A 12434-nucleotide genomic window follows, 5' to 3' on the forward strand; every position below is an offset into this window, starting at 1 on the left:
CTAGAAACACCAATCAGACAGGGATATATGCACCCCTATGTTCATAGCAGCACATTTCACCATAGCTAAGATCTGGAAACAGCCTAAGTGCCCATCAGGAGATGAGTGGATTAAAAAACTGGTACATCTACACAATGGAATACTATGCTTCGGGTAAAAAAGAAGGAATTCTTACCATTTGCAACAGCATGGATGGAACTGGAGAGCGTTATGCTAAGCGAAATAAGCCAGTCAATGAAGGAAAAATACCACATGATCTCACTCATTTATGGAATATAATGAACAACATACACTGATGAACAAGGACAGATCCATAGATGGAGAGGCATCGATCGGACCATCAAACCTCAGAGGGAAGGTGGAGGAGGGTGGGGGAAGGGGGAGAGATCAACCAAAGGACTTGTATGCATGTATACAAGCATAACCAATGGACACAGACAACAGGAGGGTGAGGGCATGAGTGTTGGTGGTGGTGGTGGTGGTGGGGGGTAGGTGGGTCCAATGTGGTGATAAGGACACATGTAATACATTAATCAATAAAGGGGAAAAAATTAAAAAATGGGGGACATTGGAATCTCCAATCTATAACCAGTAGGTAGAAGTACAGGTGATAACCTGGACTTTCAATTGGCATCTGAAGGTGGGGTCAGTCTTGTGAAACTGAGCCCTTCATTTACAGGATCTGATGCTGTCTTGAGGTAGATAGACATTGTCAGAATTGAGTTGAATTGTAGGACACTCAGCTGTTGTCAAGTGAACTGCTTGGTATTGTTACCATCATTGGTGTTCTTAGGTTCCCCAAGACAAAAATCGAGAGGAAAACTGAGAGACATTTCTAGATAGATTTCATTAAGCTTATGCTCAAACACAAGGCAGGCAGGCAGCACAGAGGAAAGAAAGGTCCTCTGAGCTGATCCAGGGCCTGGTTCTGGTTGGCTGCTTTAATGAACCGGAGATAAAGCAGGCTTGAGTGAAAATTTGGGCTTTTTGAAAAGGTGGGCTTTCATGAAAAGGCTAGTGAAGGGTTTGGGCAATGGGATTTTCCATGTGGAATTCTCCTTCTGTTGGGCTGCTTGGCAACTATCTCAGTGTGTGCCTGTGCTATGGGGTCAAGATTGGGGTGTTGCTCACTACTACCACCCCAAGGAAAATCATTTAGTGGCCAAACCTTGATCAACTGCGCATGCATAATAGTGGTTTTGACATCTGACCACCTGGCGTTTTTCCATTCCCTGGCCCAAGTCTCTATCCTGTCTCATTTTGGGGGAACCCCCCTCCTCAATTGGGAAGTGGGTACAGAATCTTAATAAAAAATTGAGATACCTTCTGTTTTATTTTTAAGGAGTGTGTAACCCTCTTTCATTCACAAATACATTTTGCTAGGACCTGGGAAAACAAAAATCTTTTTTTTTTTTTTAATATATTCTATTGATTTTTCACAGAGAGGAAGGGAGAGGGACAGAGAACTAGAAACATCGATCAGCTGCCTTCTGCACGCCCCCCACTGGGGATGTGCCAGCAGCCAAGGCACATGCCCTTGACCGGAATCGAACCTAGAACCCTTGAGTCCACAGGCCGACGCTCCATCCACTGAGCCAAAATGGGTTAGGGCACAAAAATCTTATTAAGAATTAGCCTCATCTCTTACCCTTTGGGACAGCATGGATGGACCCGGAAAATATTATCCTAAGTGAAATAAGCTAATCTGAGAAAGACAAATATTACATGATTTCACTTATTTGTGGACTCTAAAGAACAAAATGAATTGACCAACAAAATAAGACCCGAAGGAGGTATGGAACTGACTGACATACCTTGATGTGGGGTTGGGGGCGTGCAACGAGAAGCGATAAACCAAAGACTTATATACTTATATGCATAGCCCATGGACATGGCCAACAGGATAGTGAAAACGTGGGGGGGGGTGTAGGAACTGGGAGGAAGGGGGTAAAGGGGTGGGATTGGGAGATATCTGTAATACTATCAACAATAAAAAATATATTAAAAAATTAGCCTCATGTGGTCAAAGCCTGGGGTGGGGTGTGGGTTCCGGCTAGAAGGGGTCAGTGGGGAAAAAGGGGGACATATGTAATACTTTCAACAGTGAAGATTTAAAAAAAGAAAGAATTAGCCTCTGGCCGCAGGGATCTTTTATTCTAATTGGAAAGGTGGGTGGGTGGGAGATAATCACCCAAAGACCTTGTATGCATATATGCATAAACCGTGGACACAGACAATAGGGTGCTGAAGGCCTGGGGCGGGGGCAGGTTGGAGGGGATCAATGGGGGGGGGGAAGGCATATGTAATACTTTCAACAATAAAAATTAATAAATAATAATAATAATAATAATTGGAAAGCAGGTAAAGCAACATATCCAGTGTGGTTAAGGGTTAGAGTCAGGTGTGCCTTGGATCCTATGGAAGTCGGGAAGACAGCCACAGAAGTCAGACTGATGGGCCGAAACACCTTAAAAGGGATGAAAATGGAGAGATGAGGGAAAGTTTGCAAAGCAAAAAGCAAGCGGAGTAGGTTGGGACATCATTAGCGACTTGTTCTTATTTTTATAAGCAACGCAGACAGGACAATCAGATAATAATGACTATAAAACCTAATAGCTTTAAAAACATCAATCTCAACAAGCTCGTGTTAGCTTGGATTTAATGTAAGTTAAAATCCAATGTTTTCCTTCTGTGGAGCCAGGGAATGCTAGAACTGAAAGGCTACTTAATATATTAATTCTCTTTCTAATATCAAAATCCTCTTTTTAAAATACCAAAGTGATTCATGTTTCTATAGACAAGCAAAAGAATTGAAAACTTTGAGACGCAGTGGGACGGGCCTTCGCCCCTCGGCGCCACGCCCCCCAGAGGCACGTGGCCTCCGTGCAGGCTCCGCCCTTGTCAGTAGGAAGGGGCGGTGCTTCAGCAGGTGGGTGGGTCAGGGGTGGCCCGGGTCTGGCTGGATTCTCGGGCAGATTCTCTTGTATTCGTCCCCCCGCCAAGCCCCCACCCTGTTCTCGCGCCCCGGATTCTCGCGAGCCCTCGCATCCTGGCTGAGGAGCAGCGTTGCACACCTGTGCACCCCGCGGGCACCGTGGGGCTGCGGGGAGGCCACGCGCAGGTAGGAGAGGAGCCCAGGACCTGCGCCCAGGTCATTTTCTTCTGAGAAGGCCATTCGTAAGGACATCCTCTCCCCAACTCCAGCTGCAGCAAGGACGTAAGATGCCTCTTTGACCAGTTCATGAAGAAATGTGACGGTGGCTCCTGGACACGTTCGCCTTCGTATAAATTGTAAACTAACTCAGAGGCGTCAAGACTTCACAGCCTATGTTCATGCTGACTTCCCTACAGTCTTATAAAAGAAGACAGAAATCCCAGAGGCCTGGCTCTTCACTAGAGGCCTTGAGGATGGCACGGCTCTGAATATGTGATGTTCCATAATGATGTTGAAAAAAGGACAGTGTGCTTGCTTCGGGTTAGTCCTTGTCTGCAAGGAGTCCTGGGCGTCCTTTGCGCAGGTGGGTGCCGTTGCAGCCATGATTGACGCTGCTGTTGGTATGTCTGTGATTACGGCCGGAGAATTAATTGTCAGGACTGCCAGTGTCAGCATCAGTTTTAAAAGAACTATCCTCCTTTGTTCTGTTGTGATAAATAGCCAACTTGATAAAGTTGAAGGAAGGAAAGTTTATTTCCTGTAGAATTTTAAATGTTGATGAGAAGACCCTATACTCAGAGGCAACAAGCTTGTTTATAAAGCTGGATCCTGGAAGAAGAAGAAGAAAAAAAGGTGTGATGTGTAAGAGCGCCTGGTGGATTCTACCTCACTCTGCATGAGGCTCTCCTTCCTCCAGAACCCGTGGTCTGTCCCCAGTCCTGCTCTGCTCCCCCACCACTGAGCCCTCCATAGGGGGAAACCTGCCACCACGGCCTTCTTGAACAGTCTTCTAAATATACTTCCTGTGAGAAAAATAAAGAAAGAAAAATTCATCTTTAATCCTCCTTCTAAACTGAAATGAGTATTTTGTAGATAAATTCTTGAAAAATGCCCATTATTAACTCCTTGAGGTAAATTAGGATTAACGGCACAAGGGGAAATCGCAAATTAAAAGAAAGTGCTCATTTTAAGGCCTCTCACTAATTATTGTATTTACCTTTAGAAGGCTGAGCTCCTAGAGTAGGCTGCCCAAGTTCCCACCAATGTCTGTTACTAACTCTGAGACCTTGGCATGTTACTATCTTTCTAAGCTTTGGCTTCTTTATAAGCCAATGGGGAATTGCCACCAGAGCCAGGCGACCAAGGGGCATCTTTTGGGCAGCAGCCACAAAGACTGGGCACCAACCACACGTAAAAGCCCCTCCAAGAGATTGCGCTCTGGAGTGAGAAGATGGTGCCCGCCAGCTGGAGCAAGGCAGAGGACATATTGTTGAGATGGCACCCACCAGTCTCTGTCCTTAGAGAGAACCCCAACAAACCTGCAGGTGTGTGTCAAATCAGATGCCTGCTCCTCAGGCTGAAGCTCTAAGACAAGCAAACAAGCCTCTCCCATACAAAATGTTGGCACCCCCCTCTCCTCCAATTGGCTGATTCTGCGCAGGACCCTGGGGCAGGTAAGTCCAAGCCAGAGGCCTTCAACTGCTGTTTCTCTGTTATAGTTTTGTGGGGCTTGTGGATCCGAACTCCTCTTGGTTTCCAAAGCTAACTGTTTTTGGGGCTCATCTCTCAGATGCATGTTTTAAAAGTTCGGGTGCCTCATGGGGGTTTCAGAGTCTTTGCACCTCAGGGAGAAGCTTTGTGCTTTGAGTTCCCTCCTGACTGGGAGTGGCTACACCAGGAATGGGGTTACAGTGAGATTGTGCCCCAGACTCTTCAACCTTGCATGGGGGCCTTCTCTCATTCAAGTACGAGTTGCTCAGACAGCTTTTAGATTTCAGATGAAGCTGTTTGATATATAGTTGTAGATGCCATATTGTCTGTGGGATGGCTTCAGGGCCCTCTTATGTTGCCATCTTGAACCAGAACTTGATTTTTAAAATGTAAGTACTTAATCATATATTTTTAAACAAGATCTAAAGTAAATCATTATTTTCATCTTTCTCTTGAACAAGACCAGTAGTTTTAGAATACTTTAATTTAATTTTATTTTTCCATCACTATTTATCCCCTCTATGCCCTCTTCCACCTTCACCCCTACTCTCTCTCAGCCCCAATTACCACACTTGTCCATGTTTCTGTCTTTTTTTCTTTTTTGCTCAATTCATCCACCTCCATCACCTCCCTCACCCCACCAGAGCTGTCTGGCTGCTAGAAAGCTTTAACTTTCTACAAGTATTCCTTCCATTGTCTGCCTGTAAGCAGCTTTTACATCTTCTGTGATTGATTTATTTACTTATTTTACTAGATCAGGGTTTATTTCACTATTTTTTTGTGTGATTTATTTATTTTATATTTTAATGTGCTTTTTAAATGTAGTAATTTAATTATATTTTGCTTTTCAGTACAAATAAGATATCATCATTATTTAAAAAAAACATAGACTTTATTTTCTAGAGCAGTTTGAGGTTCACAGCAGAACTGAGTGGAAAGAACAGAGTTCCCATATCTCCCTAACCCCCATCCTCATTGTTTTTATAGTCACTTCTTATTTAAATTTACCAAAATATGTTCTTATTGATTCCTACTGCTTCATGCATCCCATATCTTTCTTCTGGATTTAGTTTAATTCATATGAAGTAAAACTCAATTATAATATCTAGAGATGCAAAATAAATATACTAGTACTTACAGTTTTTCAGGTGGGAGAACTTCTTGTTGGATCTATGGACTGATTTAGTCACTAGAATTCCCTTTCCCCCCATATTTTTGTGAGTAAGTTCATTTTCATGAACATATCTCTGGTGAGAGTCCCATGCATGCCTGGGATGAAAGGCCTCCCATGGGATGGTTTTTTGTTTGCCTCTGTCCACATTCAATAATGCTCATGAGTCCCCAAACAGTTTCTGCTTTAAATAATTTTAGACTTACAGAAGAGTTGCAGAAATAGTACAGGAAGTTCCCAGATACCTTCACCCAGCTTCCGCGATTTCTGAACAGCCCTTAGCTAGTTTACAGTTAGCCTTTCGCAATCTTGTTAAGAGTTTTGAGCTAAACTCCTCTCCATGGCTTATAGGGTATCCAGAAGTGTCTGTCCCAGCTAAGCAAAAGCCTGGGTCCGGCTTCTCACTGTGGACGCCTGTCTTTCTCAGATTTTAGGTTACTTGTTGGTTCTGTGATCTCAGCTTTCTGATGGGTTCATGAGAAAGGTAACTTGTAGTTTGCCCAGTCTGTTTCTTGTTGTAAGTGTGGGTGCGATGCTTTCCAACTCTCTCTGTTTCATCCAGTAGGATTTTCTTTTCTAACCGGATTGTTAACTGTACAAGGGAAAGGACTGGATTGCTCTCATTTCCTGTGCTGCATAGCAGTCTGCACAGTCCTGTGTTCATGGCAGATGAAAATCAATTTTGACATGTATTTCTTTTGAGCAGTTTATAAGAAATGTATTCTTTCTTAAGTTGGACAAGAAAGATTTTATTTTTCTTTAGACTTTATCAATCACTTCTTTTAGTTTTTCGCCCATTGGTAGTTTTGGTACGGTGCATTTGGCATAGTGAGTATACATTCAAGTTAATTTTCCTTTGCTCTTTGTTTTTAGTTTATAGCAGAATTGAGCTGCTGGACCAGGAAAAAACTAAGTGCTTCATCCATGCCTGGTATTCATGTCTGTGAGGCAAGAGCTACCGACGAGCACATTGAAACATGTTGCACATATGTTTTTCTCTTTTGCCTCTGTGGTAAGACGTTTTCCTAGCTGTGCTTTGGATTTTTCCCATTCCAGTTTTGATTTCCACATGGGGTTTAGCCACTTGGGGAAGTGCTCACAGATTCCCTGCTTACCACCAGGGTCTGCTTTGGCTACCAGATCTTTGATATCTTTCTGGTTTTTTGAGCCTGAGTTTGCTATCTTACTTGCTGGCTTCTTTGCCTTTATTCTTTCCCAGTATTTTGTGGTTGTAAGTATGGCCTTTTCCTTTCAATAGTTCTCTGTCCTTAGGGAAGCACTCCATCTTGTCTGTTCCATGGTTTTTGATTTTGACTCCCTTGCTACCCAGCTGTGCCATTACAGCTTGAATTACAGCGCCCCTGGGTCACTTTTCTTTAGTTTTGCCCGTTTCTCATCTCTCTGCCATGACTTTGCCTTAGACATAGTTTTTAATTCAGCAAAAATGTTCTCATTATTCTGTTTTTGATTCCAGCCTGTCTCTTTAAAGTAAAGTCAATTTTGTCAATTTCTTCCTTTCTTTTTTTCTATTTGGCAATGCTGAGATAGCCATCGCTCTTGACAGCTGCTATCCAATATGTCATTACTCAGCCTTGGAAGTAATTTTAGAATGTTGTGTGCCCCTGACTGTGGAACACTGTGTTACCAATGTCCTGAGGGTGGTACATCTGAAGGTGGGGATGACCTGCGGAAGAATCTGTAGCATTTGCACAGTGCCTTACAGATTACAAAGGAGTTTTAAATATGTGATCTTATTTAGTGTTCACAGGAGGGTGGCAGGGCGTTACAATTCCCTGTTTTAAAGTCACGGACCTTGAAGATCGTGAAGTGTCTTCCCAATGTTGTCTAGTTAGAAGGTGATAGAACCAGGGTTTGAACTTATGTCTCACCAGTGCTCTTTGTATTATAGGATCTTATCTTTATAATACCATTGAAATTTCAAGTTGGGACACATAGGTAGGTTTTAGGCACAGTTGTATACAACTCAAACAACATTATCACGGTCTAGTCCAGTGATGGCGAACCTATGATACGCGGGTCAGAGGTGACACGCGAACTCATTTTTTTGGTTGATTTTTCTTTGTTCAATGGCATTTAAATATATAAAATAAATAGCAAAAATATAAATCTTTGTTTTACTATGGTTGCAGATATCAAAAAATTTCTACATGTGACACGGCACCAGAGTTAAGTTAGGGTTTTTCAAAATGCTGACACGCCAAGCTCAAAAAGTTCGCCATCACTGGTAGTCTTTCTCTCTTGGCTCTGCCGTTCTCTGAGTTGACTTTCCTTTTGTCCAGGCTCTTCCATTGCAGGGCAGGAGGCTTCTAGGAGTTCTAGGCCAATATTCTCCAATCCAGAGAAAAGGAGAACATGCCTCTTCTACAGAAGTACAGAGATTTCTTCACATCGTTGCTAGTTGGGTTATATGCTTATCTCTTAGCCAATCACTATGATCAAAAGGTTGTGGTACTCTGATTGAGCAGGCCTGAGTCCCAAGTCATATGACCTCTCCTGGAGGCAGAGGAGCAATAAACGGGCTCAAATAGGATGGCAGGAGAGTGGGAGGGAAGTGGCTCCCCAGTAGAAAACTGAGATATTGTTACTGGACAAGACATGAGATGTCCTCTGTGCTGGGTATTTCCATCTCCCCTCAGATCTACTCACCATCCTGTTGTCTGCCTCAGGAGTCTAACTTGTACAAATTGCATTGATGGGATTCTTTCATTCAAGCTTCCAGTTGTGTTTGGCCAATGGAGAGCTCTGACAGAAGATTAGAGTCAAAGAGAAGAATGATGGAGGGTTATTTGTTCCAGTAGTTACTTTCCTGTGAGGGTACTATTTATAACTGAAGATCACAGCTCCCATCAGGCAACCCTTTTTACTTAGCTTGCCCTATCTCCACATTCTTCTTAACTGCTTTCCTCGCTCTAGCCGGTTTTGCTCAGTGGATAGAGCATAAGCCTGCAGACTGAAGGGTCCCGGGTTCGATTCCAGTCAAGGGCGCATGCCTGGGTTGCGGGCTTGGTCCCCAGTGTGGGGTGTGCAGAAGGCAGCTGATCCATGGTTCTCTCTCATCATTGATGTTTCTGTCTCTCTCTCCCTCTCCCTTCTTCTCTGAAATCAATAAAAATATATTAAACACACACACACACACACACACACACACACACACACACACAAAATAGCTTTCCTCGTTCCTTCAAGCCTAGAGTGGTAATACCCCTGGGGTATTGCACAATCCCAGTTTCCTTACACTCTGCTCTCACTTTTGTAAGTGCTACCTTTATTAAACTGCTCTCAAGTTACCAAATTTTAGTGTGTCAACTCTTTCCTGCCAGGACCTGATTGACCTCTATAGGCAGGGATTCCACACTACATGAAAAATGTTCTGGAGCATCTGCGGTGTTAGGTTAGGAGTTCAGAAGATTTAGGTGGGATATGATAACTGTGATCAAGATAGATGTAAAGGATGGCCACGGGGAAGAGGGAGCAGCACAGTTTGCATGGCTTCATTTAAATCTGCATCATTAGATGTTTCTAACAATTAGTGTGTCTAAAAATGAGGTAAGCTGCCTGAAAGTTAATGAGCTCACCATTACTGATGGTATTCAACTGCATCTCTAGTTAACATCCATTTTTCAGGATTTTCTTTGTGTGTGTGAGGGGGTTCTTTATCAGATAGTTGGTGGCCTAACTGACCTTGTGAGTCCTTACCTGCATACTATTCATGCTATTTTTCATTTCCTCTGTCCTATGGGGACTCAGGCTTTCTCATTGCCTGGCAGGCCTTTTGGTGTTGAGATCAGAGTTTCTTGTGGGTTCATCTGCTGGGGCCTGGAGTCTTTGTGTTAATTTTTATTGATTTCCTGGGTCATTTTGGTTCCTAGGCTCTCCAACATTCTGATTCCTAAGCTCTCCCGCATTCTGAGTGTGAGGAATCAGCAGAGCTGAGCTGTGCTTTGCTATTTTGTCAGTTACACGTTGGAGGCATTAAAGGGCCTCACCTGTGCCGTTGCCATCACAACCTAGCAAATATCCCCATGTGGAAGCCACTGGGAAGGCAGTCTAATGCTTAAAACTAAAGGTACATGTTGTCACGAAGAAATCAGCTATTAGTTCTAGAGTAATAAAATTACATTAGCAATAAGAATTAACTGTACATTAACCATTGGTATTAATTTAAAATCTCTGAAATTATGTTGATATTCTTGTTATTTTATATGATTTTTGCATTTAAAAGTTTGAATTTAATAACTTCTAGGTTTTATAGATTCAATCAAGAACTTCCTCCCCTAATCCTAATTTGTTCAGAAGGAATCAAATTCCTTAGAGACAGATTCTTCTACCCTTCAGATTGTTACAGGCCTACTGTTTCAACTGGGTCTGGTTACAAGTGATAGACACTGATCTGGCCAATTTAATTTAAAAAAAAATTTACAGGCTGGAAGTAAAAGCAAAGAACCAGGCTTGGAAAGGATGATTTGCAGAGCAGCAGGAATCAAGAGTCTTGAAATGGCTCTGCTGCAAGTACTGATCAACTCTCACTATATTTCTGTTCCTGAATCATTATACCTAAGGTGTGAAATTGTGGGAGAAGGGATCCTAATGGGCTCAGTTTTGGTTGGAGGAGGACAGAGCACCTTGACCAAAAGGTCTACCAAAGCTGCACAATTTGGGAGGGTTAACATCCCTGAATGTTGGAAAATGGAAACCCACTGACCACACACCAACTCTTATGGTAGTTAAAGAATTACCATATAAAAATGGAGATTAAAACAGGCACCACAATAGTTCTGAGGTGGTATAGCCTATCCTAGAAAAGTGGATTATGGTTAATGTGGAAAAAGTACCGACTCATAGACATGTATTTAAGACATATCCAGTGAGAGAAATAACATTATTTCAAGGATTATGATCCCACTGTTCCTCTCACATAGTGGTTTTAGGATTTTCCCCGGGGATGAGTTATTTTCCAGCACAGTATAGGTCTAGAGCAGGAGCCAACAAACTTTTTCTGTTAAGAGCCACCTAGTAAATATTTTACATGTTGCAGACCACACAGTCTCTGTTGCAACTCCTTAACTCTGCCATTGCGATATATAAACAGCCAAAGACAATATGGAAAAAAAAATGGGTGTAGCTGTGTTCTGATAAAACTTTACACACAGTCAGTGGTGAGATTTGGCTCATATCTCTGCTGAGGCCTGATGTAGGAAGATACTTTATTGTTCTGGTAGTTTGGTGGAGTGCAGTCAAGGCCAGTGATTGCAGGCTCAGTGTGAGTAAATGGTTTGTGCAGCAGCTGATTCCTTGAGCACATGTGATGGGTCCTGAAAGACATGTCTGGTACAGAGGAAAGCACAAGGAACTTGAAATGGGATCACCTGAGTTCATATCCTGGCTCAACCACTCTAATTACAAGATGCTAGACCTTCCTGAGTCTGTTTCCTCATCTTTAAAATGGAGACTATAATTAGAATGCCCCTTACATTTGTTGTTTATATAAATGAAATAATGTATAGACAACATGGAGCTAGACACAGAGTGCTCACTGCACACTCTGTTTTCTCTCTCTTCCCTTCCTAAAGTAAAATGGAAGCATAAATTGCTTAATCAGGGTGTGATTAAAGATCATTGACATCTCATCCAACTCAGGAAATGTTTGAAAAAAGCTGATGCCATGTCTCGGAAATTCTCAAAATCATAGAATGACAGGGACAGGAAAGAAGAAAAGACCTGGTCCCCTTATCTTCTATACATTCTCTTCTGGCTTCTCCTCAGGGTTGGATAGACTTCCTTCGAGGTATTGGGTGGTTCCGCAGTCTATTAGCAAGCAGGGGTTCCTGTGGAGGGGACTTTAAAGCAGGTCGTGGGTGAACAGTTTAGGACCATGGGCCTCTTCAGCCTAGAAACATGATGGTGTCTTTACGTGTCTGAAGAGCTAAGCATATGGAAGGAGTGGGGGCCTTCTGCTGGATGGCCCCATAGGGCAGAGGTAGAACCAGAGGGTATGGAAGCCATGGGGCATCCAAAAATGACATGGACAGCCTGGGGAAAGGGTGAGCTTCCTGCTGCTAGAGATATTAAAGCAGAGGTTTTTAGAGGATGTTAGAAAGGGAATAAGGTCTGCATAGGGCTCTAGATCAGGCCCTTCAACTAGCGAATCATTTCTGAGCCTGTGGAAGTTCAGAAGAGAGGTCAGGGTATGAGGTGTTCCTTGAAGCGGTTGCCCCAAAATATTAACAGTGGTTTACTTCTGACTAGAGATAGGTTCTTCTTCATGATTGAAGATTAATTAATATGCCGCCTTTCGGGGAAGGGTAACAGTGAATAATATTTATTGAACTCTTAGAATATGCCAGAAAATCATATATGTGCTTCAAATTTTATACTTCATTTTTTCTCATAATGGCTTTAAGAGGTAGGTGCTCATTATTATGCCATTTTATAGATGAGCAAACTGAGGTTGAAGGAGGTTATTTAGGGTGCCTAAGACCACGCAGATAATAAGTGATGCCAAAATCAGAACATGCATATTCTAACTCCAGAGCCCACACTCTTAATCCCAATTTTATTTGAAATTAAATAATTAGGGGAGAGAGGCCTTTCTGGCAT

General features: G+C 42.7%; 1 pseudogene; it reads left to right on the forward strand.

The window, feature by feature from the left end:
* Positions 1–3834, forward strand: part of LOC102431893 — a 4675-nt pseudogene extending 841 nt beyond the window's left edge.
* Positions 3835–12434: the final 8600 nt, after the last annotated feature.

Source organism: Myotis lucifugus, unplaced genomic scaffold, assembly GCF_000147115.1.
Source record: "Myotis lucifugus unplaced genomic scaffold, Myoluc2.0 scaffold_62, whole genome shotgun sequence".
NCBI classification, from domain to species: Eukaryota; Metazoa; Chordata; class Mammalia; order Chiroptera; family Vespertilionidae; genus Myotis; species Myotis lucifugus.